The sequence below is a fragment of the Mustela putorius genome, unplaced genomic scaffold (genome assembly GCF_011764305.1).
Source record: "Mustela putorius furo isolate JIRA1106 unplaced genomic scaffold, ASM1176430v1.1 tig00003962_pilon_pilon_pilon, whole genome shotgun sequence".
NCBI lineage: Eukaryota > Metazoa > Chordata > Mammalia > Carnivora > Mustelidae > Mustela > Mustela putorius.
In genome coordinates, this window is record NW_025422106.1 from 7,529,583 (window position 1) to 7,556,579 (window position 26,997).

A 26,997-nucleotide genomic window follows, 5' to 3' on the forward strand; every position below is an offset into this window, starting at 1 on the left:
TTGGGATCTCTTCTAATTTGGTTAAAGCATATTTTCCTGGGGTTGTTGCCACCCTTTTAGTATTTTACTTGCTCCTTCATATACTCTTATCTGGACAAAATGACAAGACGGAAAAATTCAACACAAAAAAAAGAACAAGAGGCAGTACCGAAGGCTAGGGACCTAATCAATACAGATATTGGTAAAATATCAGATCTAGAGTTCAGAATGACAATTCTCAAGGTTCTAGCCGGGCTCGAAAAAGGCATGGAAGAAATTAGAGAAACCCTCTCGAGAGATATAAAAGCCCTTCTGGAGAAATAAAAGAACTAAAATCTAACCAAGTTGAAATAAAAAAAGCTATTAATGAGGTGCAATCAAAAATGGAGGCTCTCACTGCTAGGATAAATGAGGCAGAAGAAATAATCAGTGATATAGAAGACCAAATGACAGAGAATAAAGAAGCTGAGCAAAAGAGGGACAAACAGCTATGGGACCACGAGGGGAGAATTCGAGAGATAAGTGACACCATAAGATGAAACAACATTAGAATAACTGGGATTCCAGAAGAAGAAGAAAGAGAGAGGGGAGCAGAAGGTATACTGGAGAGAATTATTGGGGAGAATTTCCCCAATATGGCAAAGGGTACAAGCATCAAAATTCAGGAGGTTCAGAGAACGCCCCTCAAAATCAATAAGAATAGGCCCACACCCCATCACCTAATAGTAAAATTTACAAGTCTCAGTGACAAAGAGAAAATCCTGAAAGCAGCCCGGGAAAAGAAGTCTGTAACATACAATGGTAAAAATATTAGATTGGCAGCTGACTTGTCCACAGAGACCTGGCAGGCCAGAAAGAGCTGGCATGATATTTTCAGAGCACTAAACGAGAATAACATGCAGCCAAGAATACTATATCCAGCTAGGCTATCATTGAAAATAGAAGAGAGATTAAAAGCTTCCAGGACAAACAAAAATTGAAAGAATTTGCAAACACCAAACCACCTCTACAGGAAATATTGAAAGGGGTCCTCTAAGCAAAGAGAGAGCCTATAAGTGGTAGATCAGAAAAGAACAGAGACCATATACAGTAGCAGTCACCTTACAGGCAATACAATGGCACTAAATTCATATCTCTCAATAGTTACCCTGAATATTAATGGGCTAAATGCCCCTGTCAAAAGACACAGGGTATCAGAATGGATAAAAAAACAAAACCCATCTAATGTTGCCTCCAAGAAACTCATTTTAAGCCCGAAGACACCTCTAGATTTAAAGTGAGGGGATGGAAAAGAATTTACCATGCTAATGGACATCAGAAGACAGCAGGAGTGGCAATCCTTATATCAGATCAATTAGATTTTAAGCCAAAGACTATAATAAGAGATGAGGAAGGACACTATATCATACTCAAAGGGTCTGTCCAACAAGAAGATTTAACAATTTTAAATATCTATGCCCCCAACGTGGGAGCAACCAACTATATAAAACAATTAATAACAAAATCAAAGAAACACATCAACAATAATACAATAATAGTAGGGAACTTTAACCCTCCCCTCACTGAAATGGACAGATCATCCAAGCAAAAGATCAGCAAGGAAATAAAGGCCTTAAACGACCACATGGACATGACAGATATATTCCGAACATTTCATCCCAAAGCAACAGAATACACATTCTTCTCGAGTGCACATGGAACATTCTCCAGAATAGATCACATCCTCGGTCCGAAATCAGGACTCAACCGGTATCAAAAGATTGGGATCATTCCCTGCATATTTTCAGACCACAATGCTCTAAAGCTAGAACTCAACCACAAAAGGAAGTTTGAAAAGAACCCAAATACATGGAGACTAAACAGCACCCTTCTAAAGAATGAATGGGTCAACCGGGAAATTAAAGAAGAATTGAAAAAAATCATGGAAACAAATGATAATGAAAATACAACAGTTCAAAATCTATGGGACACAACAAAGGCAGTCCTGAGAGGAAAATATATAGCGGTACAAGCCTTTCTCAAGAAAGAAGAAAGGTCTCAAGTACATAACCTAACCCTACACCTAAAGGAGCTGGAGAAAGAACAAGAAAGAAACCCTAAGCCCATCAGGAGAAGAGAAATCATAAAGATCAGAGCAGAAATCAATGAAATAGAAACCAAAAAAAAAAAAAAAAAACACAATAGAACAAATCAATGAAACTAGGAGCTGTTTCTTTGAAAGAATTAATAAAATTGATAAACCCCTGGCCCGACTTATCAAAAAGAAAAGAGAAAGGACCCAAATAAATAAAATCATGAATGAAAGAGGAGAGATCACAACTAACACCAAAGAAATACAAACTATTATAAGAACATACTATGAGCAACTCTATGCCAATAAATTTGACAATCTGGAAGAAATGGATGCATTCCTAAAAACATATAAACTACCACAACTGAACCAGGAAGAAATAGAAAGCCTGAACAGACCCATAACCAGTAAGAAGATTGAAACAGTCATTAAAAATCTCCAAACAAACAAAAGCCCAGGGCCAGACGGCTTCCCGGGGGAATTCTACCAAACATTTAAAGAAGAACTAATTCCTATTCTCCTGAAACTGTGCCAAAAAATAGAAATGGAAGGAAACTTCCAAACTCATTTTATGAGGCCAGCATCACCTTGATCCCAAAACCAGACAAGGATCCCATCAAAAAAGAGAGCTATAGACCAATATCCTTAATGAACACAGATGCGAAAATACTCAACAAAATACTAGCCAATAGGATTCAACAGTACATTAAAATACATTAAATACATTAAAAGGATTATTCACCACGACCATGTGGGATTTTTTCCAGGACTGCAAGGTTGGTTCAACATCCGCAAATCAGTCAATGTGATACAACACATCAATAAAAGAAAGAACAAGAACCATATGATACTCTCAATAGATGCTGAAAAAGCATTTGACAAAGTACAGCACCCCTTCCTGATCAAAACTCTTCAAAGTGTAGGGATAGAGGGCACATACCTCAATATCATCAAAGCCATCTATGAAAAACCCACCGCAAATATCATTCTCAATGGAGAAAAACTGAAAGCTTTCCCGCTAAGGTCAGGAACACGGCAGGGATGTCCATTATCACCACTGCTATTCAACATCGTACTAGAGGTCCTAGCCTCAGCAATCAGACAACAAAAGGAAATTAAAGGCATCCAAATCGGCAAAGAAGAAGTCAAATTATCACTCCTCGCAGATGATATGATACTATATGTGGAAAACCCAAAAGACTCCACTCCAAAACTGCTAGAACTTGTACAGGAATTCAGTAAAGTGTCAGGATATAAAATCAATGCACAGAAATCAGTTGCATTTCTCTACACCAACAGCAAGACAGAAGAAAGAGAAATTAAGGAGCCAATCCCATTTACAATTGCACCCAAAACCATAAGATACCTAGGAATAAACCTAACCAAAGAGACACAGAATCTATACTCAGAAAACTATAAAGTACTCATGAAAGAAATTGAGGAAGACACAAAGAAATGGAAAAATGTTCCATGCTCCTGGATTGGAAGAATAAATATTGTGAAAATGTCTATGCTACCTAAAGCAATCTACACATTTAATGCAATTCCTATCAAAGTACCATCCATCTTTTTCAAAGAAATGGAACAAATAATTCTAAAATTTATATGGAACCAGAAAAGACCTCAAATAGCCAAAGGGACATTGAAAAAGAAAGCCAACGTTGGTGGCATCACAATTCCGGACTTCAAGCTCTATTACAAAGCTGTCATCATCAAGACAGCATGGTACTGGCACAAAAACAGACACATAGATCAATGGAACAGAATAGAGAGCCCAGAAATAGACCCTCAACTCTATGGTCAACTAATCTTCGACAAAGCAGGAAGGAATGTCCAATGGAAAAAAGACAGCCTCTTCAATAAATGGTGCTGGGAAAATTGGACAGCCACATGCAGAAAAATGAAATTGGACCATTTTCTTACACCACACACAAAAATAGACTCAAAATGGATGAAGGACCTCAATGTGTGAAAGGAATCCATCAAAATCCTTGAGGAGAACACAGGCAGCAACCTCTTCGACCTCAGCCGCAGCAACATCTTCCTAGGAACAATGCCAAAGGCAAGGGAAGCAAGGGCAAAAATGATCTATTGGGATTTCATCAAGATCAAAAGCTTTTGCACACCAAAGGAAACAGTTAACAAAATCAAAAGACAACTGACAGAATGGGAGAAGATATTTGCAAACGACATTTCAGATAAAGGACTAGTGTCCAGAATCTATAAAGAACTTAGCAAACTCAACACCCAAAGAACAAATAATCCAATCAAGAAAAGGGCAGAGGACATGAACAGACATTTCTGCAAAGAAGACATCCAGATGGCCAACAGACACATGAAAAAGTGCTCCATATCACTCGGCATCAGGGAAATACAAATCAAAACCACAATGCGATATCACCTCACACCAGTCTGAATGACTAAAGTCAAGAAGTCAGGAAATGACCAATGCTGGCGAGTATGCGGAGAAAGGGGAACCCTCCTACACTGTTGGTGGGAATGCACGCTGGTGCAACCACTCTGGAAAACAGCATGGAGGTTCCTCAAAATGTTGAAAATAGAACTGCCCTATGACCCAGCAATTGCACTATTGGGTATTTACCCTAAAGATACAAACGTAGTGATCCAAAGGGGCACGTGCACCCGAATGTTTATAGCAGCAATGTCCACAATAGCCAAACTATGGAAAGAACCTAGATGTCCATCAACAGATGAATGGATCAAGAAGATGTGGTATATATACACAATGGAATACTATGCAGCCATCAAAAGAAATGAAATCTTGCCATTTGCGACAACATGGATGGAACTAGAGCGTATCATGCTTAGTGAAATAAGTCAAGCAGAGAAAGACAACTATCATATGATCTCCCTATATGAGGAAGTGGTGATGCAACATGGGGGCTTAAGTGGGTAGGAGAAGAATCAATGAAACAAGATGGGATTGGGAGGGAGACAAACCATAAGTGACTCTTAATCTCACAAAACAAACTGAGGGTTGCTGGGGGGAAGGGGTTTGGGAGAAGGGGGTGGGATTATGGACATTGGGGAGGGTATGTGCTTTGGTGAGTGCTGTGAAGTGAGTAAACCTGGTGATTCACAGACCTGTACCCCTGGGGATAAAAATATATGTTTATAAAAAATAAAAAATTTTAAAAAAAAGAGCTAATATAATGTATAAGAAATCATCTAAATCTGATTGAGATGAATGGAAGTAAAACATATCAATGCATATAAAAAGGAGGGGAAGAGAGTGATTTTATATACTGTTTAATACAGTAATAATGACATAGTTTCCCAGAAAGTCAGTTTATAAATTCACCAAAACTGCAGAGAGCATTTTAATCTGTTAATAGTTAGAAAACAGAACTAGTAATAATGGAAAAAAAATTATTGAATTCATTTAAAAATTATTTTAGGTAGGTGGTTCTATCAAGTTCTTTTAAGATTTTCAACATACATTTGTAAAGCAGAGTTACTGACCTTATCTTTTCAAATACCAAACTAATCATAATATATTCTCAATGAATAAACTTATGTTTTCTTTTCTTTTTAAGATTTTATTTATTTATTTGTGAAAGACAGAAAATGAGCAGGGAGAGGGGTGGAGGGAGAGGGAGCGAATCGCAAACAGACTCCACACCAACTGCAGAGCCTGACATGGGGTTTGATCCCATGACTCTGAGGTCATGACCTGAGCCGTAATCAAGATTCAGATGTTTAACCAACCAAGCCACTCCAGCACCCCGATTTAGGTTTTCTTTATTCCCAGTTTGATGTCACATATCAAAAAAAGATAATATATGGAAAGGACCTAGCATTTCTTAAATCATCACACTGGTACTGTTCTGGGCACTTGAACCACTGTAATTATTATAATTAACAAAAATACAGTATATATGAACTCTTCTCTGATACATTGTTGAAAATGTGATGAATCAGTATTTAACCATACAGTATTTGAATGGTTGGGGGAAGGCACAGTCTGCTATTCCTTCTGTGTAATGTGAATATGACGCTCCTCTTTCTCAAAAAAGACATCAATTAAACAAGAAGAAAAGGGAGTGCAAGGACATATTGTCAGCACCCATTTGAGCTTCCTTCCTCACAGAGATTATATTCATACATAAATTATAAATATTACATATCAAGCCTGGGAAAGATTCACCTCCCTGCTGAGAAGTAACATGTGAGAAGAAAATGTTCTTTTCCTACTTCAGCCGTTGGAGGATTTTCTATTTAGAACTATGGTCATGAAAAGGCCCAAAGACAAAGCCAACTCCAACAGGATGGAGCAAAAAGAAAGAAAAACATGATAACATCCTTTGGCTTCTGAATTAATCAACTCTGGAACCACTTGCCTGAGGACTTCCTGATATGGGAGACTGTAGGTCCATCATCATCTAAGTCATTTTTAGCCAGTTTTTCTGGAACATATGGTGAAAAACGTTTATACAAACTCAAGTTTTCAGTAAAGACGTTTCTAATATTTTTCTAAAATAGACTATATCCGTAGTCTATTTTAGAAAAATATATAAATAGACTATATCCATAGTCTATTTTAGAAAAATATATAAATAGACTATATCCATAGTCTATTTTACAAATATATATATATAGTCTATTTTACAAAAATATATAAATAGACTATATCCATAGTCTATTTTAGAAAAATATTAGAAACGTCTTTACTGAAAACCTGAGTTTGTATAAACTGAGATCTATAGCTGCTACATTTAATGTACTCTGTCTAGTCCTGGTATCTAGATGGAGATAGTGCTAGAAGCGACTATGGCCCATCTTCTTTAAAAGTGTACAAAACAAAATTGTCCACTACAATCACCTGTTAATGCTCCAGAATGGAATTTCCACTCTGGGTTCCTCTCACCTCAAGCCACCAGATCCTGCAATGACAGAGGCAGGCACTCCTTACAGGAGGAAGGGGACATGTTTTGGGCTGAGGACTATCTCAAATTGTCTTCCAAAATTAAGTATTACAAGAAGGAGAGAGACAGAAACAAAGAGAAAGAGGAGAGGAAGCAGGAGTTACCTCATAATTATATTATGTGTCTGCTATTAAATATTCTACCAAGACTTTTATCAACTGGGTTGTTACATTTTAACCACTGCATTGTCTAATAATAAAAGGAAGGATAAGGCTGTGGGCCTACATTTGAGAAACTTGGAAACATTACTCTTCAATTTGGCAAATAATGATTTGTTCTTTACAGCCTATACAATAAATGTTTGTAAAGTAATTGGGCCATCTATCAGCCTGAACTAAGTGAAGGTATACATTTTTTAATCTAAGTTTATGGATAAAGGCAGAATGCTAATTAAAGTTGGTTATTTATGGGAAAACATTTCAAAAGATCCAAATAGCAAATCAATTGAATTAATACCTTGTATTTCTTTCTTTGATATTTAGCACTGAAACTTCAATACGCAAAATTACTTTCATTATTTCATGTTCTGCTGAAGTGGACAAATTTCACTCGGTCATGATAAGTATGTATGTATGTGAATATAATTCGTTAATCTCAGTTATTAATTATTCTTTTAAAACTGAGTATTAATTCATCTGAAAGTATGAGAAATAAATGAGAGAAATAGGATTGTGACCAAATGTTCTCATTACGGGAAGATATGTTGCCTTTTTATGATAATCAATAGGATAATAAGAGTAAAATAAAAACTCAAAAATTGTTATGTCTGATTTAAACTCAGAGATTACTCTTAGATAACATTGCTTTTGGTTATAACGCATCATGTCAAGCTCCTTGAAGTCATGAAAAAGATAATATTGAACTTAATCCTTCCTATTACCTACCCTATGTCTGGCAATGTAAGACAAAATGTAAGTACATTCTTTATCAGTTTAATTGGATCTAGAATTACATAAGTGCTCATGAGTTTACTTAGCTCTATAATCAGATTATTAATTACTCAGCAAGAATTTTGAGATGAGGCCATAGAAGAAATATCAAATTAAATTCTTAGGCATAATTCAGACTACATATACGTAATTTGTGATTTTCAGAATTCCCCCCAAATAACTGCTTTGTTTAAGAAATTTGGATCATAAACAATAGATTATGTGGTTTCCTTTGTCCAGAATTCTCTTTCAAGTCTCAGATTACATGGTGCTTACATAGAAAATCTCTGATCTCTCAAAGGAGGTTAAATTCTCCTATGAAACTTTGAATAAATACAAATACAAAATAAATATAAATTCCAATTGCCCTCAGGGTATTATTCACATAATTTGTTTTCTTCAATAGACTATAAGCATTTTGATAGCTCAAACTACAGCTTTTCTGTTTATGGCTCTACCCCCAGGGCCAAGCACAGTGTTACACATTTGATAACTCAAACGATATTTACTAAGGGGCACCTGGGTGACTCAGTCAGTCTTGATTTCAGCTCAGCTATGACCTCAGGGTTGTGAGACTGAGCCACACATCAGGGTCCAAACTGGGCATGGAACCTGCTTAAGATCCTCTCTCTCTCCCTCTACACTTCCCTGCTCATACTCTCTCTCTCTCTCTGTCCAAAATAAATAAATTAATCCTTAAAAAAAAAAAACCCAATATTTGTTGAATAAATGAATACACAGAAGAGGTAAGCTTTCTTACATAAAGCAGCAAGGAACTAATTTTTGTGAATTATCACATATTTTATTAATAATGCCAAGGAAAATATTCAAAATGTAACAACTGAAACAGCAAAATCAAACATGTATATTCTCATTTTATCAAAAACTATATACAAACATAAAAAGACAAAGTACTTGAAGATATTACCTCTGTAATATAATTTTCTAAATTTTACTTTGAAATTGCTTATACTTTTGTTCTATTTTAAATGTAATCTTTATTAGGTAATATGTATATAACACTTTTAAAAAAGCATTTGATAGCATTTGCAACTTTTATGGAGAAAAACAGCAGTCCAGAGGTAACATTTCCAGTTATCCACGTATGAATTTACCTACATGTTTCTAAATAGCATATAAATACTGCTCATTCATTATTTTCGGTTACAGACACTGTGACAGAATTATTCCTGTATGTGGAAATGACCTAGTTCTTTTTTTCAAAAAGGAAGGTACAAAATCTGAAATCTGCCCCTCATTTTAAGAAGCAAATAGTTTTCCTGCCAAGCTTTAAATATCCGATTTGGTATTGATAAGATAACTACATTTATGACCTGTGAACTCAGCAGCTTGAAAGTATCAGAAAAGGCATGAATAAAATGAATTTATGAAATAAGTTAAATTTCACTCTTCTCATGTCCACAGAGTAAGAGACATGGCTATCATATTAGTTATACATCGTATTAGTTATGTATGACATGTGTACTATATTAGTTATATATGATACACCAGATAGAATTTTACATAGACAGAGAGATAAAGGATAGTTATCAAGTTGTTTTACCTCAAAGCCTGCCATTGCTCTTCTGAAATATAAACACCTAATATTTATGGAGGCCAAAGTTACTTAAAAATGTTTTAGAAAATTGAACAAAGTCAAAAAGTATAACTAGGGTATGGAAAAAAAACAATAGTTGGGAAATTGCATTTACAGTTAACCAGCTATAAAGAAAATAAACATAAAATGAAATCACTGTTTTTATTTCTCTTTTCCCATATTAAATCATTTCTTCCATATTCCCTAACAAAGTACTAGCATTGGTTTTTAAATATATTGCCTTCTTTTTTTTTTTTATTACTTTACTTTGTTTCTATCACTAATTCTTTCCCCAGACACTCCAAATAGAACTTTAAAATATCTCTAAGTATAATCAAATATATCAGTTAATTTATAAAATACAATTTTCCCTGGGAAAACTCTCTTGGCTCTCCATATAATACAGTTCCAATCTGATCTGGTTTCTCTGTAGGCCTGTTACATAGTGGCAATCCTGGATATGATTTTCACAAATATTACAGAATCATCCAACTTTTTTGATTCCTTGTTTTCTGAAGCCTATGTCTTCTCTGTTAATTCATTCCCTTGTTAAATAGAGGAAATCCTCCAAAAGCTTTCTGCTAAAGGACACATCAGGGTACCTTTATTTGAGATTCAGCTGTCTAGATCTTCATTTCTTTCATCACACTTGGTTAATAATTTGCCTGTAGAAGCATAGGTTGGATATTATCTTCCATCAGAATTCTCAATGCAGTGCTCCATTCTAGTTCCCAGTGAGTCATTGAGAAACCTAGTATATTTACCTGCTTTGAGATCCTTTACATATTGTTTGTTCTTTATGTGGTGCTGGTTGTGGTCTGTCAAAGAAGCTTTTAGCAAATTCTCTTTATTCCTAGAACTTTGAATTTACTATCATGTACATTTATTGGCCCACTTTTCACTGAACATGCGAAGCATTTATGAGAAACAACCTGGGAATGGTTGGCATTTAGGACAAGGAAATTTTCCCGAGTTATATTGTGGATATAGTTCTCCCTTCCTTTTGTCTTCTTTCTGGAATTTCTACTCGTTGCATATTGGACCCCTGTGTTGAACCTCTCAATTATTTTTCCTATTTTTACTTTCTGTGATGCTTTTTCAACTTTATCTTAAATCTTTCTACTATTATATTCTTTTACTTTAGATAGGTAGGTAGATGTATTTACCTATCTGAGAGAGAGAGTGAGAACACAGAGCAAGAGAGAGTGCAAGAGTGGAGGGGAGAGGCAGAGGGAGAGAGAGAAACAGACTTTCCACTGGCAGGGATCCCAACATGGGACTCGATCCCAGAGCCCTGAGATCATGACCTGAGCCAAAGGCAGATGCTTAACCAATGGAGTCACTCAGGTGCCTCTGTGTGTGTGTATGAACATATACACATATTCATTCTGTAAGAACCTTTTCTTATTTTTTGGATCTAACTTGAAAGAACATGTTATCCTTTTTCAAGACTATAGTATTTACCATTTTTTTTCATAGCCTCTTTTATAAAAAACTCCGGTCTACTTTGTGCATTGATTCTTTTTCCTCTGATTCTACTTTTTGTTTGGTTATTTGTTTGCTTTGATCTTTTTCTTGTAAAAGACTTGGCTGAAATGACTGATGATCACTGTCTCCTGCTCATCACCAACAATGAGGCTTAGGTGTGAAGCACTTAAAAGCTGCTGTGTTTTGGAATGAACTTGGTCAACAGGAAGACCTCACCAAAGGGTGAGTGAGCACTGAATCCATATTGCCAGTATCTCTGGGTATTTTTCCTTAGGCCAGTCTGATTTCCCAGAACAATCCTCCAACCTCTGCCTGAGGGAGGGTAATAGTGGAAGGCATTAACATGGCTAGCAACATTTTGGTAACTGGTAAGATAAAGGGAACTGGGCATGTCACTGTTTGTTATTTAGAGTTGCAACTATGCTTGTTTCTGATCCTGTATTCTCCATTTGTTATTCAACTTTGCCTAGTATTCCCAGAGCCTCTATTGTTAACTGCAGAACAATCATCCATTCTTCCAAAAAGTTGAGGAAGATCCAGTTGCCTGGCTTCAGTAGGAAACAATCTGAGCAGCTAATCGTTGTCTATAAGAACCTGCATCTAATTTTTCACTTTTTGGCTCATACCTCACCCCTGACTTCAGCACTACCTGGTACTTCCAGTTCTTCAGCTTTTTCAAGCTTCCATACTGTTAATCTCCTTGTAACTTTGCAGCTGTGGATGAGCTGCAGATAACTGATTCATAACTCTCCCTGCCTTTTTTTTTTTCTTGTTTTCCATTGTATCAAATGTAGACAGTGCTCATACATTGAAAACTTCTCTTTTTTGCCTACTTATACCTTTTTGTCTTACTTGGGGCTTCATAAGGGAACAGAGAAAATATCTGTGTTAACCTATTGTATATACCTAGAAAGCATGCCTTCTCTATATCTTTCTCTATCACAACAGGCTAAATAAATAGCCCTACAGGCCAAATCAATAGTACTTAAGAAAGGATTACCATCAAAATCACTTGGGAGATTTCTCATAGCCTGTAAGATCTGGACAGTATAGTTTTATATACATCAGTTATTTGCATGCATATGCCTAGTAAAACACTACTGATTTTGTTATCTATTAGCTAGTTCAGGTCATTAACAATATGACTAAGGAGCTCCTGGGTGGCTCAGTTGGTTAACTGACTGCCTTTGGCTCAAGTCATGATCTTAGAGATCTGGGATCGAGTCCCACTCCAGGCTCCCCGCTCAGCGGGGAGTCTGCTTTGCCCTCTGACCCTCTCCTCTCTCATGCTCTCTCTCTCACTCACTCTCTCCCAAATAAAAAAAAAAATTTTTTGAAAAAATAATAATATGACTAGGGATTTGTAAGTGGACTTACATTTCAATACATACCTCCACCTGTACCATCTGATATTCTCAGTGCCTGTTTTGCTTGCCTATCCAAGCACTATTATTACTCATCCCTTCTTTCTTTATAACGGAACCACAATTTATTCCAATATGATCAAGGAAGTTGGACCCTTCACAGTCTAGGCAATATGACCCTTCTCTTCTCTGGTAAAGGTGTTATCCATGGGTATATGCTCCATGGAGGGCAGATATCTCAGATACTTCTATAGAATAATCATGTTTTATTCCTAGTAAATAATTGGGTTTCAGATGACAGAACTTTTCTTTTTTTTAATCTTAATTTTATTTTTTTCATGTTCCAAGATTGTTTATGCACTACACCCAGTATGCCATGCAATACGTGCCTTCCTTAATACCCAACACCATGCCCACCCAACCCCCCATCCTCCTCCCCTCCATAACCCTCAGTTTGTTTCTCAGAATCCACAGTCTCTCATCTTTTGTCTCCCCCTCCAATTTACCCCAATTCACTTTTCCTTTCCTTCTCCTAATGTCCTCCATGTTATTCCTTATGCTCCACAATAAGTGAAACCACATGATAATTGACTTTCTCTGCCTGACATATTTCACTCAGCATAATCTCCTCCAGTCCCATCCATGCTGATACAAAAGTTGGGTATTCATCCTCTCTGATGGCTGCATAATATCAATGAAAAGAAGGGCCACATGCACCCCAATGTTCATAGCAGCAATGGCCACAATCACCAAACTGTGGAAAGAGCCAAGATGCCCTTCAACAGACAGATGAATAAAGATGTGGTCCATATATACAATGGAGTATTACACAGCTATCAGAAAGGGTGACATGACTATTCTTGTCTTTGGCTCTCATCATACAGAACCAACAATGATTGATGCTCTGACTGCCATCTTGAGATCATGAAGGGAAAAATCAAGGCACTTGCACAGAGTTTGACAAGTAGCCTCCACACAATTACACTAAAAGAAATTCATGGACCATGAGGCCATCTACTGCCAGATTTATTGTTATATATTATACTAAATGTCTACAGTTTTAAAGCCAAAGTCAATTAGGTATTCTATTATTAGAAGTCCCAAATTCCCTACTGATAAACTGAACATGATCATTAATACTTAAAAAACTTAAAATATAATACTTATCTAAAATAGATTGCTTCCAGTCACTAAATCTGGGCCTATTCAATTTGATTTAAATATCCTAGATTGCAACTATGGGGCATAAAATTTTCCCTTATATTTCTTAACTATGGTTACTTGATCATTCTTGATAAACGGCAATACTCGGTTCATATAATGTGAAGATAATGGGAGAAGAAATGAGACAGTTTTATGAAAAGTTTGTTTTCTGAACTAATAAGATATACCTCTACAACTGCCTTCTTAGGAATTGGAATAGAAAATTCCCTTGCCTTGAACAGGCACCAATCACCATTAAAATGCAAGATGTCAAGATGTTTATCCTGGTTTTACTCAGTTAGCTGTTTTATTTTATTAAACTTCATATCAAGTCAGAATATGGAGAGTGTGTCATGGCTCTGAAGAGGGCCTGAGCTGTTCAGCTGACTCTGAACCACTGAGGGTAATGGGTGGAGAACAGGAAGAGACTAGAAATCATGCAGCATGCACGCTCTCAACTCTTGGACCAAGGCATCCCTCCCTGTGCCAGTCACAGAGCAGAAAGGTTTAAAAAAGTTCTTAAATGCCCTCCAGATTCAGTGTAACATTTGGAAAAGCAAGCTTTTTAATGAGAACAAATATTATTCCTCCATGTATTCTTTCATCAAGAGCTTGTGGCCTTGAATATTCCATAAGGCAAAGAGAATTTGTTGTGCTAGTTCAAAAGACTGAGTTTCTGTATTAGTGAATTGGGCTGAGTAATGATCATGTCACTGTATTAACCTATGCCCAGTAAGACACTCAACAGGGATGTGATGTTTTAATTTTAGCTCTGTATAGGTATTCCTTTCTAGAAGTGTTCTTTATAGAATGATAGAAACACAAGACTTCTAATACATATTAGTTTCTCACTGGAGAGAAAATGGTTTCACTGGAAACCCTTTGGGAACTAAAATTCTAAAAGGGGTGGAAAAGTATACCTATAAATGATACAAATAGCTATAACATTCATGTTTCATTTAAAGAATCCATTCAGGTTGGGAGGGGCAAGATGGTGGAGGAATAGCAGAATGAAGTGATATCAGATCCCAGGAAGTCGGCTAGATAAGTATCAAGCCATTCCAAAATCCTACAAACTCAACAGGAGATATAAGAGAAGAGGAGCAGCAATTCTAGGAACAGAAAATTGATCACTTTCTGAAAGGTAGGACGTGTGGAGAAGTGAATCCGAAGCAATGGGAAGATAGACTGTGAGGGGTGAGGCCAGCTTCTGGCAAGCAGTGGAGCAGTGGAGCACAAAATCCAAACTTTTAGAAGTTTGCTCCCTGAAGGGGCATCACTCCATAGGCTAAGCAGGGGTGGAGGCTTCGTGGGGATAGTGTGGTCTTAGGACCTGTGGTGTCACAGAAAGATCAGGGGTGTCTGAGTGTGGCAGAGTTGCCACGTATCGGAGCAGAGAAGATGACTACAGAGACACAGCTGAAGAGTGAGCTTTCAAATCATGGTTGCCTTAAACTATGATCCTTTTTGAGCAGTGACCCCAAAAGTGGCAGATCTGGGGAGACTAACCTTCCTCCTCCAGAAGGAGCAGTGTGGCAGGAATCTGCTGGTTTTAGAGACTCCAAATGGGGCTGTGATCCAGAGATGGGAATGCTTGATCACAGCCTGGGTGAGCTCGGAGCACAGTCGGAGACCAGGGAGACAGGAGTGATTGAATGCTTTTCTCTGAGGGCGCACTGAGGAGTGGGGCCCTGAGCTCTCGGCTCCTCCAACCAGAGACTGGGAGGCCACCATCATTATTCTCCTCCTCCAAAGCATTATGGAAAGAGTTCAGGGGAACAAAACTCTGAGAGTGAACCTGAGCAGATTACTTAGCCTGGCCCCTGGCAAGGGCGGTGCAATTCCACCTTGGGCAAAGACATTTGAGAATCATGGCAACAGGCCCCTACCCCAGAAGATCAGCAAGAACATCCAGCCAAGACCAAGCTTACCAATCAAGGAGAACAGCAGAAATCTAGAGCCAGGGGAAAGCAACACATGGAATTTATGGCTTTTTCTGTAAATCCTTTAGTCTTGCAAAGTTAAATTTTTTTAAAATTTTTTTCCTTATTTTATTTTTTTAACTTCTCTTTCCTCTTAACATTTTTTAACCAGTTTATCTTAGCAATACCTTTCTAAAACAAACAAACAAACTTTTCAAACCTTCATTGTTATAGTCATATTTTATCCCTTCATTGTATTTTACCTTATTTTTTAGTGTATATATATTTTTTTTCCAAAAAATTTTGGGATACAATTTCTTCCAATAGAACAAAATATACCCTAATCTTGGCACATGGCTTTGTTCTAGTCTCCAGCCTGAGCACATGCCCTCCTCTTTTTTTTTTTTTCTTTTTCCAAACAACTTATCAATTCCTTTTTTATAATTTTCTTTTATAATATTCATCTGTATAGTCATATTCCATCCCTTCATCGTGCTTACCCTTATTTTTGTGATTATATAAGTTACTCTTTCTTTAAAACTGTGGGAAGTAGTTTCTTCTAAGAGACTAAAATACACCCAAAAATCAAGTGGTGGGCTGTTCTATTCACCAGTCTAAAAAAAAAAAAAATGTATATACATATTTTTTTCTCCCTTTCCTTTCCCCTTGGTTTTGTACCTCTTCTGATTTGGTTAGTGTACAATTTTCTGGGGTCTTTGCTACCCTTTGGTATTTTTTATTTTTCCTTTTCATATTTTATTCTTTCTTTCATATATTCTTATCTAGATAAAATGACAAGGCAGAAAAACTCACCACAAAAAAAACCCAAAAGCAAACAAACAAACAAACAAACAAAAATAGAGATAGTACTGACAGCTAGGGACATAATCAATATGGACATTGGTAATATGTCAGGACTAGAGTTCAGAACGATGATTTGCAAAGTGCTAGCTGGGCTTGAAAAAGGCATGGAAGATATTAGAGAAAACTGGAGAAAAAAAGCCCTTTCAGGAGAAATAAAAGAACTAAAATCTAAACAAGTTGTAAACAAAAAAAGCTATTAATGAGGTGCAACAAAAAAATAGAGGCTCTTATACCTTGGATAAATGAGGCAGAAGAGAGAATTAGTGATATAGAAGATCAAAAGATGGAGAATAAAGAAGCTGAGCAAAAGAGAGACAAACAACTACTGAACAACAAGGGGAGAGTTTGAGAGATAAGTGATACCATAAGAAGAAATATTAGAATAATTGGGATTTCAGAAGAAGAAAAAAGAGAGAGGGGGGCAGAAGGTATATTGGAGCAAATTATAGTACAGAATTTCCCTAATATGGCAAAAAGAACAAGCATCAAAATCCAGGAGGCAAAGAAACCCTCCTCAAAATGAGTAAAAATAGATCCACACCCCATCATCTAATAGTAAAACTTACAACACTTAGTGACAAAGAGAAAATCCTTAAAGCAGCTCAGGACAAGAAGTCTGTAACATACAATGGTGGAAATATTAGATTTGGCAGCAGACTTAACCATAGAGACCTGGCAGGTCAGAAAGAACTGGCATGATGTATTCAGAGCACTAAAAGAGAAAAACATGCAGCCAAGAATACTATATCCAGCTAGGCTGTCACTGAAAATAGAAGGAAAGATAAAAAGCTTCCAGGACAAAGACAAATTAAAAGAATCTGCAAACACCAAACCAGCCCTACAGGAAATATTGAAAGGGGTCCTCTAATCAAAGAGAGAGCCTAAAACTAGTAGACCAGAAAGCAACAGAGACAATATACAGTAACAGTCACCTTACAGGCAATACAATGAAACTAAATTCATATCTTTCAATAGTGACCCTGAATGTAAATGGGCTAAATGTCCCCAATCAAAAGACACAGGGTATCATAATGGATTAAAAAAAAAATCAATATGCTGTCTAAAGAAACTGATTTTAGACCCAAAGGAGCCCCTAGATTTAAAGTGAGGGGGTGGAAAACAAGTTACCATGCTAATGGACATCAAAAGAAAGCTGGGGTAGCAATCCTTATATCAGATAAGTTAGATTTTAAGCCAAAGACTATAATAAGAGATGAGGAAGGATACTATATCACTCCCGAAGGGTCTGTCAAACAAAAAAATTTAGCAATTTTAAATATCTATGCCCCTATCATGGTAGCAGTCAACTATATAAACCAATTAATAACAAAATCAAAGAAACACATCAATAATAATACAATAATAGTAGAGGACTCTAACACCAGCCCTCACTAAAATGGACAGATCATCCAAGCAAAAGAAATAAAGTCCTTAAGTGACAAACTGGACCAGATGGACATCACAGATATATTCAGAACATTCCATCCCAAAGCAACAGAATACACATTCTTCTCTAGTGCACACAGAACATTGTTTAGAATAGATCACATCCTGGGTCACAAACCAGGTCTCAACCAGTACCAAAAGACTGGGATCATTCCCTGCAAATTTTCAGACACAATGCTCTAAAGATAGAACTCAATCACAAGAGAAAGTTGGAAAGAACTCAAACACATGGAAGCTAAAGAGCATCCTACTAAATAATGAATGGGTCAAATAGGAAAGTAAAGAATTGAAAAAATTCTTGGAAACAAATGATAACAAAAACACAAGTGTTCAAAATCTGTGGGACACAGCAAAGGTGGCCCTGACAGGAAAGTATATAGTGATCCAGGCCTTTCTCAAGAAACAAGAAAGGTCTCAAGTACACAACCTAACCCTACACCTAAAGGAGCTGGAGAAAGAATAGCAAAGAAAGCCTAAACCCAGCAGGAGAAGAGAAATCATAAAGATCAGAGCAGAAGTCAATGAAATAGAAACCAAAGAACAGTAGAACAGATCAACAAAACTAGGAGCAAGTTCATTGAAAGAATTAATAGGAATGAGAAACCTGTGGCCAGACTTAATGAAAAAGAAAAGAGAAAGGACCCAAATAAATAAAATCATGAATGAAAGAGGAGAGACCACAACAAACAGCAAAGAAATACAAACAAGTATAAGAACATATAAGCTGCTATACACCAGCAGATTGGACAATCTAAAAGAAATGAATGCATTCCTAGAGACATATAAACTACCAAAACTGAACCAGGAAGAAATAGAAAACCTGAACAGATCCATAACCAGTATAAGGAGATTAAAGCAGTCATCAAAAATCTCCCCACAAACAAGAGCCCAAGGCCAGACAGCTTCCCAGGGGAATTCTACCAAACATTTAAAAAAGAATTAATACCTATTCTTCTGAAACTGTTAAAAAAGAAAGAAAGAAAGAAATGGAAGGAAAACTTCCAAATTCATTTTATGAGGCAGCATTACCTTGATCCCAAAACCAGACAAAGAACCCAGCAAAAAGGAGAATTATAGACCAATATCCTTGATGAACTCAGATGCAAAAGTTCTCACCAAAATACTAGCCAATAGGATCCAACAGTATTTTTTTTTTAATTTATTATTTTTTATAAACATATATTTTTATCCCCAGGGGTACAGGTCTGTGAATCACCAGGTTTACACACTTCACAGCACTCACCAACGCACATACCCTCCCCAATGTCCATAATCCCACCCCCTTCTCCCAAAACCCCTCCCCCCAGCAACCGGATCCAACAGTATTTTAAAAGGATTATTCATCATGACCAGGTGGAATTTATTCCTGGGCTACAAGTTTGGTTCAACATCTGCAAATCAATCAATGTGATAAAATACATTAATAAAAGAAAGAGCAAGAACCATATGATCCTTTCAATAGATGCTGAAAAAGCATTTGACAAAGCACAACATCCTTTCTTGATCAAAACTCTTCAAGGTGTAGGGAAAATGCACAGGGAATATCATTCTCAATAGGGAAAAACTGAGAGATTTTCCCCTAAGGTCAGGATCATGGCAGGATGTCCACTATTACCACTACTATTCAACATAGTACTAGAAGTCCTATCCTCAACAATCAGACACCAAAAAGAAATTAAAGGCATCCAAATTAGCAAAGAAGAAATCAGACTCTCACTCTTTGCAGATGATATAATTCTTTATGTGGAAAACCCAAAAGACTCCACTCCAAAACTGCCAGAACTCATACAGGAATTCAGTAAAGTGTCAGGATAAAAAATCAATGCACAGAAATCAGTTGCATTTCTCTACACCAACAACAAGACAGAAGAAAGAGAAATTAAGGAGCTGATCCCATTTACAATTGCACCCAAAACCATAAGATACCTAGGAATAAACCTAACCAAAGAGGCAAAGAATCTGTACTCAGAAAACTATCAAGTACTCATGAAATAAATTGAGGAAGACACAAAGAAATGAAAAAACATCCCATGCTTATAGATTGGAAGAACAAATACAGTGAAAATGTCTATCCTACCCAAAGCAATCTATACAGTTAATGTAATCCATATCAAAATACCATCAATTGTTTCAAAGAAACAGAACACATAATCCTAAAATTGATATGGAACCAGAAAAGACCTGGAATAGCCAGAGGAATGTTGAAAAAGAAAGCCACAGTTGGTGGCATCCCAATCCCAGACTTCAAGCTCTATTACAAAGCTGTCATCATCAAGACAGTACGGTATTGGCACAAAAACAGACACATAGATCAATGGAACAGAATACAGAGCCCAGAAATAGACCCTCAACTCTATGATCAACTAATGTTTGACAAAGCAGGAAAGAATGCCCAGTGGAAAAAAGACAGTCTCTTCAACAAATGGTGTTGGGAATATTGGACAGCCACAGGCAGAAAAATGAAACTGGACCATTTCCTTACACCACACATAAAAATAGACTCAGAATGGAGGAAAGGCCTCAATGTGAGAAATCCAACAAAATCCTTGAGGAAAACACAGGCAGAAACCTCTTCCTAAGCCACAGCAACTTTTCCTAGAAGCATGGCCAAAGGCAAGGGAAGCAAGGGCAAAAATGAACTATTGGGATTTCATCAAGATCAAAAGCTTTTGCACACCAAAGGAAACAGTCAACAAAACCAAAAGACAACTGACAGAATGGGAGAAGATATTTGCAAACGATATATTAGATAAAGGACAAGCATCCAAAATCTATAAAAAACTTAGCAAACTCAACATCCAAAGAACAAATAATCCAATCAAGAAATGGGCAGAGGACATGAATAGACATTTCTGCAAAGAAGACATCCAGATGGCCTACAGACACAGGAAAAAAGTGCTCCACATCACTCTTGGCATCAGGGAAATACAAATCATAACCACAATGAGATACCACCTCACACCAGTCAGAATGGCTAAAATTAACAAGTCGGGAAATGACAGATGTTAGAAAGGATGCAAAGAAAGGGAATCCTCCTACACCTGTTGGTGGGAATGCAAACTGGTGCAACCACTCTGGAAAACAGCATGGAGGTTCCTCAAAAAGTTGACAACAGAGCTATCCCATGACCCAATAACCGCACTACTGGGTATTTACCTTAAAGATAAAAATGTAGTGAGCCGAAGGGGCATGTGCTCCCGAACGTTTATAGCAGCAATGTCCACAATAGCTAAATGATTGAAAGAACCAAGATGTCCATCAACAAATGAATGGATAGAGAAGATGTGGTATACATACACACAATGGAACACTATGCAGCCATCAAAAGAAATGAAATCTTGCCATTTGCAACAACATGGATGGAACCAGAGGGTATTATGCTGAGCGAAAACAGAGAAAGACAATGATCATATGATCTCTCTGATATGAGGAATTTGAGAGGCAGAGTGGGAGGTTGGGAAGTAGGGAAGGAAAAAAAAATGAAGCAAGATGGGATCGGGAGGAAGACAATCTATAAGAGACTTACAAAACAAACTGATGGTTTCTGGGGGTGGGTGTGGAGAAGTTGGTTGGGTTATGGACATTGGGGAGGGTATGTGCTATGGTGTGTGCTGTGAATTGTGTAAGCCTGACGATTCACAGACCTGTATCCCTGGGGCAAATAATACATTACATATTAATAAAAATAATTAATAAAAAATAAAATATTCGTTCAGCAATATAAGTTGATAAACCTTATCTATGCTTAAAGGTTACCTACCCAGAGTCTTGTAAAAAGGGCTATAAGCTCCCTCCCTTAGTGAACCTATAATCTGAGGGGGAAGGTGTAGCTCCTACCTCTGTAGAACCCTCCATCTGCTAGTGATGATGGTACACATACCAAGAGGTTTTGGAAGACTTATGGAAAAGAATTAAATTTGAACTAATAAGAATCCTTAAGGGGGCACGTGTGTGGCTCAGTCAATTAAGTGTCTACCTTGGGCTCAGATCATGATCTCAGAATGCTAGGAGTCCTCAGGTCTCCCTGCTCAGTGGAGAGTCTGCTTCTCCCTCTCTCTTGTGCCCTCTTTCTCTCTCTCTCTCTCTCAGGAAAAAAAAAAAAAAAAAAAAAAAGTCTTAAAAAAAAAAGAAAGGAAGGAATGAAATCCTTAAGGGTGTAGCTGAAAGTCTACTATATCCTTATATCCTGCTTTTCTTACATTTATCTCTCACCAACTCATTTGCTCATCTGATCATTAAGGAAATACGAATGGTTCAGTTACTAAGTGCCGGGCAAAGTTCTCGGTAGGGATATAACATGTACAAGACTTTCCCCGGTCCACACTGAGTGCTGACAGCCCATCCGGATGGCAGGCATGAGACAACTATTTACAGATGTGGTATTTTGAAGGGAAGGAGGCTATAACAAATGTTATGTTACAGCGGGAGACTGTGGAAGTGAATTAAGCAGGACCTAAAAAGAAAAGGAAGAGACTCCTAGAGTACTTACTTACGCTGGTGACTTTTATAAGCCTGACTATTATTTAGCACCCCTGAGTGTGAATATCCTTAACCTTAGCATAGGCCACAGAATTAGGTACCAAGATGGACTTAATGTGGCCTTCAGCTTAATTAAATTTTAGACAGTTTTCTTCCTGATCATGGACCCCCAACTCCTTTTTTAAAAATTTTTGCCCCTTGAAATGTAGATCTTCTCCAGTCACTTGCCAGTTTTACAACCATGCTTTTCTGAAGGACCCGGCAGTCAATCCCTTTAAAATTTAATCATCAAGAAAGATAGTGCCCCTATTTCCCAGTCTCTGTGGGAGAGTAGGTGGCTAACTTCAATTAGCGTCAATTAGAAAACCCAGATGGCTTAATTATATAGACCACCTTATCCCCTAATACCCTCTAATTGTCTTCCACCTGCTTATTCCAGTGCTTAAAAATTAGCCCACCTTTTGTCTCAAGATTAGAATTACATCTTCCCCCTATTCCAAAAGTCTTGAACAAAGTCATCTTTGTCTATTTACTCTGTCCAGGGCAATTTTTCTTCAACGATAGCAAGCATGGGTTGCAAAGAGAACATTGTTTGAAATACCACAAGCAAGGTCCAAGTCATGTAACCAGCAGGAAAACTTAAATATTTCTGATCCTAAAGGTGTTCCCCTGTTAATAAGTACATTCAAAAATTCCTGCCTTATTATGTCATCAGAAGCATTTAATGAGATCATGTGGTAAAAGCATCTTGCAAACTATTGTATGCTTTGCATATGGGAATTTTACCCTTCCTTGAGCAACTAGTACAGATCTGAGGCATAATGTCTGAGCATGTGGGCTCTGGAATCAGAGTGAACCATAATAATTTCATTACCTCCCTCTGCCTCAGTTCTTCTAACCATAAAGTGAAGAAAAGAGAACTTCCTATGGTTGGGAAAAGTTAAAGGAATCAACTGAATGCTTAGAATAGTCTCTGTTAGTTAATTAGCATGGGTGAAAACAGAGCTATCATTATTAGTATACGTACTATATGTTCACAGGTGTAATTAGGTCTTCCTTCTACTTAAAGGCCTCAAGTGGCTTCTCAGGGTCCTTGTTGTAAACCCAAAACTTTAACGTAAACCATTCTCCCTGTTATGCTATGATTCAGTTCAAACAATGTTTTTGTTGTTGTTGTTGTTTTACCATTTCACTGGGGAACAACTAATCTGCAATAAACTGCATATACTTAAACTGCATGATTTGCGGCACCTGGGTGGCTTAGTCAATTAAATGTCCCTCTTCAGCTCAGGTCATGATCCCAGGGTCCTGGGATCCAGTCCCTCATCAGGCTCCTTCCTCAGCAGGGAGGCTGCTACTCCCTCTCCCTCTGTCCTTTCCTCCCCCTCAACACCTGCCGGTGCTCTCTCTTTCTCAAATAAATAAAATCTTTAAAAAAAAATAAAGTGCATGATCTGATGATTTTGAAGTATTTATCCATTGATGAGATCCCTAAATGATATTCTTTTATGTAATTTCTTATTTGCAGAGCAGAATACCTTGGGCCTCAGGTTATGCTTTAATGTCACCCTCGACCTCTTTCCTTCTTGTTTTTACCCCTCACCCCACTCCAGAAATGTCCCCACAGTCCTTCTGACTTCTCCTTCATCAGTTCTCATGTTACCTCTTCAGAGAAGCCCTAATACCCCAGACTTAACCACGTAGTCAGAGCTCCCCAAATATATCACTTATGCAATTTCTCAAAATAATAAACTCACGTGTTCACATTACATGACTGTTTCATTCTCCCTGACTGGTCCGGAAGCAACCTGCTAAATATTGTACTCCCAGAGCTGAGCAGATAATCCCTTGGCACCTAACTGGAAATGAAGTTTTCCTCAAGTCTAATAATGTGCCTATTTATTTCATGCATGATATTTTGGCCATGCAAATATTTTTAATTTTTATAAAGTTAACTATATCAGCCTTATTTTGGATATACATAGCTTTGCAGATGCATAGTTCTCTACAGGCCAGGCCCTTCCCTTCTATTCAGGGCCTCATGCAGGAGACTCTTTGACACTACCTTCTAGGCTCCAACCTGGCCCACAGGGGAAAAAGTCCCTGCCCAGCTTTCTGTACTGCGGTGGCCAACTGTCCCAGCTGGCCCATAGGGGCCATCAGGCTTTGGGTGCTAAAGCCAGGACTGTTCTGGGCAAACCAGTATTACTCCCCACCCAGACTCTCTGAGAGGTAGGGCCTCCCCTCTCAGCCTGCTGCCTGCTGCTGTCAGTAGCCTTGTTTCTAGAAGAGGAAGATCGGTTGGAGATGTGAATAGAGAAAACCCAAGATACATTCAGATCAGGCCACTATCTTCCCAGAGGTTATAGATGTCTATACCACTTAGCCTAATATACAGTATACACTCAGAATATCTGCTGAATGAAGATCTGAATGCCATTTTTCATATAGAATAAGCTTCCGCCACAAGACCCCCTCATAGCTCTTTGGGAAGTTATCATGCATCTCAGCATTGACACGATCCACAGCATGTGGGATTCATAGAATGCTGGAAAATGGATATTACTTTCCCTGCTAGAAACACTCAATGGGAGTTTAAGGAAGAGATTTAGTTAATAGCAAATGATCTATTAAACACATTTTTTAACAAAAACTCACTCTCCCTTTGAACAAAAATTCCCTACTCCCTACGATCCTCCTTCCTCCTCTTTGGCAACCATCACTCATAGAAATTGTTCTATGAGTTTGACTATTTTATATATATCTTTTATCCTTCTGTGAGCAACTTATTTCACCTAGCAGAATATCTCTAAGTCCACCTATGTTGCTTAATGTGCATAAAGTTACAGTTCACAACATGCATAACTTATAGATATTTGCTGTATAATAGTGACTGTAGTTAACCAAAACTATTGTGTATTTTAAAACGTATTAAGAGGGTAAGTCCTATTTTAACTATTCTTTCTATATACAATAAAAAAACAAAGGGGCACAAGAAATGTTTTGGAGGTGATGAATAGGGATACATTTATTATCTTGATTGTGGCGATATCACACACATATGCATATGGCTTAGCTCATCCAATGGTATATATTAAGTATGTTCAATATCTTTGTATATTAAATATACCTAAATACAGCTGGGGGGAAATAAAAGAAAACTTTCTCCCTAACCCCAAACTTCAATATATGTGTTCTACTATATCCCTACACAGGTAGAAATTTTACTATCTGGGCCCAAAATCTCATCTCCTCAGTGGACAAGCCCTTCTACCATTAGACCTCCTTCATTCATCTGCCTGATGTGTCTTACAATTCATGTTCTCAATTCTTTGTGAGCAATGTGTTCTGTACTTATGTATTCTCAGATTTATACATTGGTCTCCAACCTGTACTCTATTCTGAATTGTTTCTTTCCCTTCTCAATTACTCCAAATTCAGAGTTAATATTTAGTCAGTATACATATGGATGTACCAGTTGTTGATAACTACCATCTGTTTTTATTCATCTTCTGCTATAATGATTGTTAAATATTTTCAGTAACAATAATGGTACAGTGGCTGATATTCCACAATCTCTCAGTATTCTCCTGCCTTCCCATTATAATTCCGACCCTATCTGGGGTAGGTAAACCACTGATACACTGTTGACGAAGATATGAGCAGTCTATTAAACATTGTTCTTTTTGAGCAGATACAATAACAAGTTATCGGGATGGGAAAAGTCTGAAGAAAAATAATTAGAAGGGAAAGAAAGGTCAGAAAACCAATTGTTTTCCTTGTATTTCTCCTGTCTTATGATATGTCTGACAAATATAAGCACTCAAATACCTGAATGAATATATGAATGATCAAATGAATGCATTACTAGATAAATGAGACTTGTTTTAGATAACCCTTCTTTCATTCATATTTCTGTCTAGAGATATCCCAAGATAATACCTAATTGTTCCATTGCTTCAGAGCCTCTTTTTAGAAACTTTTTTGGTTCTACCTGTAATTCATATATTCACTAGGGTCAACTCAATTTTGATATTTAACTAACTTTTTTTAAAAAAAATTATTTATTTGACAGAGAGATCACAAGGAGGCAGAAAGGCAGGCAGAGAGAGGGGGAAGCAGGCTCCTTGCTGAGCAGAGAGCCTGATGTAGGGCTTGATCCCGAGACCCTGGGATCATGACCTGAGCCAAAAGCAGAGGCTTTAACCCACTGAGCCACCAGGCGCCCCTTAACTATCATTTTAAAAATTTCCTCCTACCTCATATCTTGTGAGAAATTTCCCAAAAAGCTTCTGTTTACCTGATCTTCTCTCATGCTGACTTTACTATTCAGTTTACTTCTGACCTCATCATCATTTCCTTCTTCTTTCCCTTCCTTTTTCTCCCTGAACAATCAAGTCTTAAAGCCATTAGATAAGAGCAAATGTGAAGGGGAAAAGGAGCCACAGTATCTCAGAGGAGAGGGTCAGAACTGGAGTGTGGTGAAGAGGGTGTCCACACTGGGAATGGGGGAGGGGTACGGACTCAGAATAGCAACAATATAGTAACAATACCACTATATACTGGTACAGTGAGAAAATAAACTAAAAGATAATGAGAACCCACTTGATCACTGTTGAGGAAAATTACAAGTATAGAAAGGAAAAAAATTATAATGAACCATTAGAAATGTGATATTTGTAAATGACAGTACAGACAAAAGGTTGATA